Source organism: Tupaia chinensis, unplaced genomic scaffold, assembly GCF_000334495.1.
Source record: "Tupaia chinensis unplaced genomic scaffold, TupChi_1.0 Scaffold000121_1, whole genome shotgun sequence".
In the NCBI taxonomy this organism is placed as follows: domain Eukaryota; kingdom Metazoa; phylum Chordata; class Mammalia; order Scandentia; family Tupaiidae; genus Tupaia; species Tupaia belangeri.
The window spans coordinates 1909898-1915688 of NW_006159588.1; the positions used below are offsets into that span (position 1 = coordinate 1909898).

Genomic DNA, 5791 nt, shown 5'->3' on the forward strand with positions numbered 1-5791 from the left:
CCCTGAGGGGTTGATTTCTTGCTTTCTGTCTCTCTGTCTTTCTGGTAAGTACATGTACTCTATAGGAAAAACCTCTCCAAAAAAAAGAAAAAAGAAGGAAATCACTGGTAGTAAATGTTTTAGTTTGTAACTATCAGAGATGAGGACTTTTTCATTTAAAATATGACCATATTACAGTATCACACCAAAAAAATATTTTTCTTAATAACAAATACCCAGTTAGCATTCCTGTTTCCAATTATTTTGAAAAATTGCAATTTTAAAATTTTCTATATAGTTTGAATCATAAAACAAGTAAGTCCATATGTTGTGACTGGTTCATATTCTTAATTTCTCTCTTTCTCTCTTAGTCTTCCTTGCAGCAAAATATTCTTGAAGAAACCAGGTTTGAGGTTTCCTATAGTTTTGGATTTTGCTGGTAGCATTTTATTCTGTTATCTTCTATATAGTATTTCCTGTAAATAGTTAGTTCTAGAACTTTTATCAAATTCAGGATCACATTTCGGGCTAGAGGTGGGCAAAATTACCCTTTTAGGTAATGTCCTACTTATCCATAAGGTCATGATTTTACATTTTAAATTATTTATGAATTAGTAGCTTTAGCAGGATGACAGTGCAATTTTGCTTAATTTGTTAAATTTAAAGGTGATAGTGACTTAATAAGGTTTTTGTTTTCTGTACAATTAAAATTCATCTATTATGCTCTATGTAGAAAGTAATTTTTTCAGTTTTGTCCTCCAGTGGGGTTTAGAATGTAAAAATTATTTCCATGTTTAACTACTTTATAATCTGAGAAAATTGATTTTGATTTAAATTAAGAGAATTCTGAAACCAGCAGATAGTGTAATGGTTATGTCACTGGACTCCCACGTTAGCTGACTGCAGTTCAAGTCCCAGATCTAGCAGCTTGAAACTTTCACCAGGCACATGTGCATGTGTGCTCAAAACCCCAAGAGGAGAATGGAGGAAAAGGGATTGCGTGTGGCCATCCCCCCAGGGTGTGACTTCTCACTTTCTGTCTCTCTGTCTGTCTCTCCAGTGAGCACATGTGCCCTATAGCAAAAATGTCTCCTAAAAAAATTCTGTGAGCAAATCCTGTTACATAGGACTAATACGTAAAATAGTATTTTAAAAAGAAAAATCGTTAGCCTAAAGTCATCGACTCAGACCCTATTCCCAACTGCTTGTATTTATATGCCCTTTAAAATCAGCGGAATGACCACACTGCAATCCCTTCTTCTCCATTCTCCTCCTGGGAGTTTGGGCACACATGCACACATACTTGGTGTGATTTTCATGCTACCAGGTCTGGGACTCAAACTGCTGATGACCGTGTGGAAGTCCAGTGCCTTCATCAATATGCCACCTGCTGGTCCCCCTTCTTGTTCTTAAAGACACAAAGAGTTGTTATCTCATGAAGACTTCTTTGCCCATCTCTTCCCTTTTTATGTTTTTCAGCATGGATTAAGTATATTCCTCTGTTCTTAAAATACCTACCATTTGGATTCATATTTGTACTGAAGTTTTTGAATACCCATAATATTTAAGTTATTTGTTTACCTGTCTGTTTGCCTCACTGAGTTTTAAGTTTTTTAAATGCATTTTGTATCTCTGGAAACTAACTACTCAGTATTTTATTTCTGAGTTCAGTATAATCACCATACCTTTCCTTAAGTAATGGATATAGTGTTCAAAAAGATAATAGAAGATAGTGTATGCTTAATGTGGTAAAACAGGTACAGTTTGTTCCATATATTATTTACAATGCTTATTATTTGTTAAGCACTGTAGGAGTATTCAAAGATGAACATGGAAAGACAAACATGGAAACTAAATTGCATAAAAGTTTATCCAGGCAGAAAGACTAGCATATTCAAAAGTGCAAAGACAAAAAAAGCCACTGTATATAGCTAGGGAACGGATAGTACAGTGCTCTAGTTTGGATAGAGTATAGTTATATATAGAAAAGTAATGACAGATGTGACTGGGAGGCCAGATTATAAATCCAGAACACAGAGGGCCTAATATGCTATGCTAATAAAGAGTTTGATATTCCACATTGAGAAGTTATTGTATTAAAGGATTTTAAACTAGAGACTTATGAGTAACATATATTTAAAATGAATCAAAGGAGGAAACAAGAGTCAGTGTGATCTTTTCTCATCTCTTTTCAACTTCTCTTATTCTTTTGACTACTGAAATAAAAGAATTACATTTGATTTTCTTTCTCATAGACTTGCTAAAGGATTACATATACAAATTTATCTGAGAGCTTTTTTATTTATTGCAGAAATTCTAAAGTAATGCTAGAAAGAAGAAAAAGATACTTTCTTTAGCAAATTTAGGTAATATACTAGATTTATATTTCTAAATAACTTAGGCTGGACTTATTTTATTTCTTTATTTGAATAATTTCAGTATTTTTCCAGTTCTTGGGGGAAATTTTACATTAAGTACAGAATTTTACCATTTTAAGTTACTTTATCAGATTACTTTATTCTACCAAGTTTTTTCAACAACTTTGCCAATAATCAAAAAAGCAAATTATGGTAAGTGCTATTAATAAATTGCAAATATAAGTTGACAGCATCAGCTGATTATGTTTAATTTGATAACTTAATTTTCTGGGTTTTCTTTTTTCTTTAAACATTTGTTTATTTATTTATTGTGGTTATCAACCACGCAGTCTGGGACTCGAACCACAATCGATCAAGTGGGAGTCCAGCACTTTAACCACTACACCACCCATAGGCCCTGGGTTTTTTTTTTTTTTTTTTTTAAGTTCATTTTATTTTATTTCTCCTTTCAGAAAGGGAAACAGAGAGGGGTCATCATACTGCGATGCAATCCAACCCCCAGCCTCAGCCAGCCTGTATTATGGACAACTATGTGTGCTCAGCAAGTAGGGGGAGAGAGGGGCCCTCTGGAAGTGAACCTGAGACTTTCCATGCCCTGTGGATCCAGTATTGCAGAACACTGTGTCACCACAGCACCACCAGTTGGCCCCTGACAGCTTAGTTTCTGTAGAGACATTTCTGTACTTCTAACAGATAATTTAGTACTTCTAGGGAGGTAACACATAACATAGCTAATAAAAATTATTTAAAACAAATATGATACTATTTCATGGTATTCCTTGAATACTGAACAAATATGAGAACTATTTATATTCTCTAATTTATCTGAATCCCTCATTATAGTGCATGATCATTAGTACAGTTAGTAATTTCCTATACTTATTAATTCCAGGATAAGAAATTTGATCGATAGTGATATTTAAGTCAAAGATTGTTATTTTTATTTATTTAAATTTTTTTTGGAGAGATTTTTGCTATAGGGCGTGTACGCTCGCCAGACAGACAGAGACAGAAAGCAAGAAATCACCCCCCAGGGGGATGGCCATGCTGCAATCCCTTCTCCTCCATTCTCCTCTCGGGATCTTGGGCACACATGCCCGGCGTGAGTTTTAAGCCACCACATCCAGGACTCGAACCGCGGTTGACTACATGGGAGTCCGGCGACATAGCTGTAACGCTAACTGCTGGTCCCCAAAGATTGTTATTTTTAAGACTTATTAAAAAAGCATTTCATGGCAGGAGTCTATGAGATAACTAAAGAGTCTATAGGATAACTGAAATCTTTTAATTTTTTATTAGCAATTTAAACTATTTTCTAGTAATAGTTAATATTTATTCATTTATTTCCATGTGCTAAATAAATTGCTAAACTTCTGCTAAGCTCTTTAAAGATTTAGAAGAAACACGGGGGACCAGCAGTTAGCATAATGGCTATGTCGCTGGACTCCCACGTAGTCGACTGCGTTTTGCATGCCGGACCCGGTGGCTTAAAACTCACACCAGGCATGTTTGCGTGCATGCCCATTATCCGAGAGGAGAACGGAGGAAAAGGGATTGCAGCATGGCCATCCCCTCTGGGGGGTGATTTCTTGCTTTCTGTCTGTCTGGTTAGCGCATGTGTCCTATAGCAAAAAAAAAAAAAAAAAAAAAAAAAATTGGAAAAAACAAAAAAAAAAAATTACTAATCCTGGGACCAGCAGATGGTATAATGGTTACATTGCTGAGCTCCCATGTTGTTGACTGTGGTTCGAGTATTAGACTCAGTGGCTTAAAACTCATGCCAGTTATGTGTGCATACGTGCCCAAAATCCCAAGAGGAGAATGGAGAAGGGATTGCAGCATGGCCATCCCCTCTGGTGGGTGATTTCTCGCTTTCTGTTTCTCTGTGTCTCTGTTGAGTACACGAACCCTATAGAAAAGTCTCTCTTAAAAAAAAAAAAAAGTGACCAATCCCAGCAGAGGTAGTTAACTTGTTAGCCTTCATCATCTCATCTATATACATATATATCATTTATTCACATGCACAAAAGCTAAGTTACAAAATTTGTATTTGCCATATAGTTTTATATCCTGTTTATCATTAGGTTTTATCTTACTTTTGTATAAATGTTGTTACATGTGACACTATTTTATTTTAGCATTTTTTGTTATATACCAGCAGGATAACAACAGTAGGATGCTGTAGAATGACAACAGTGAGACTTTTAGTATTAAGTTTTTGTGACCCTGTTATTTTTTCTAAAAAAATTTATTTCTTGCCATGTGGACCAGCCGCTTTTTGTTTTGTTTTGTTTGACTACCAAGAAGAAATGAGAGAACCATTTTTACTCAAAATTAGCCTAATTCAGTAAAATATAACATTGAGACCATGAGTCATGTCATGGTGAACATGTAAGGTTTTTATTTTTTAAATTTTGCTGCAAGGTATGTGCACTCACCAGAGAGAGAGACAAGGATGGGGAGTGAAAAAGCACTCCCCATGGGGGATGGCCACACTGCAATTCCCTCTCTCTTTCTTCTTTTGAAATTTTTGGCACAGGCACCTGGCATATTTTTCAAGTTGCTGGTTGCAGGGCTCAGACTGCACAGTTCGCCATGTGAGATCTAGCCACCTCAACCACCATTAACCCAAGTTTGTGAGATTTATAATAAGACAACACTTTTAAAATATTTTCTAATGTTTCATATCACATAAGTTAGCTAGCTCTCTAATATTTTCATTACTATGGTTTATAACTACTTTTCAATCCTGCTTATGATTAATTTAGCCACCTAGAGCAAGGAATAGAAACAAAACCTGTCTTGGTTTTCTTTAATACATGAAAAATCCAGTAGAATTTTTTTTTAATTATTGCTTTATTTAAAAAAAAACAAACTATTTTTTTCATAAGAGAGACAAAACACAGCACTCCTAATATTTCAGTGGCACAAACTACCCTTAGCCTCACCTAGCCCAGGATCTGGGCATGCCTTCCATACTTGGGGAGGTCTCCAGATATGAACCAGAACCTTCCCATGTGGGTCAACCTCACAGAGCATCATACTTTGCTGCTGTGCCACCAGCCGCCCTTCCCTCCTACCAGAAGTTTGAAATTGTACTTTATTTATCATAACTTTACTAATAGTTAATGTTTAATAAGTGCCACTCTGTTTGAAGGACTTTGCATATATTAAATTATTTAATATAGTATAATATATGTGTAATAAAGTATATAGTATTTTTAGCAATCTGGTGTTTGTATTAATCATTTATTAGTTAAAAAAATGATATGTTGAGGACCAGCAGATGGCGTAATGGCTACGTCACTGGACTCCCATGTAGTCGACTGCAGCTCGAGTCCTGGACCCAGTGGCTTAAACTCACACCAGGCATGTGTGCATACATGCCCAAGATCCCAAGAGGAGAATGGAGGAGAAGGGATAGCAGCATGGCC

The 5791-nt window shown here is 35.7% G+C and overlaps 1 protein-coding gene across 1 annotated transcript in view; it reads left to right on the forward strand.

Annotated features, from left to right (window-relative positions):
* The window catches only part of LOC102493893 (uncharacterized protein KIAA2026), a gene marked incomplete at its 5' end in the record, with an annotated part of 48955 nt that overhangs the window by 18629 nt on the left and 24535 nt on the right, over window positions 1–5791 (forward strand).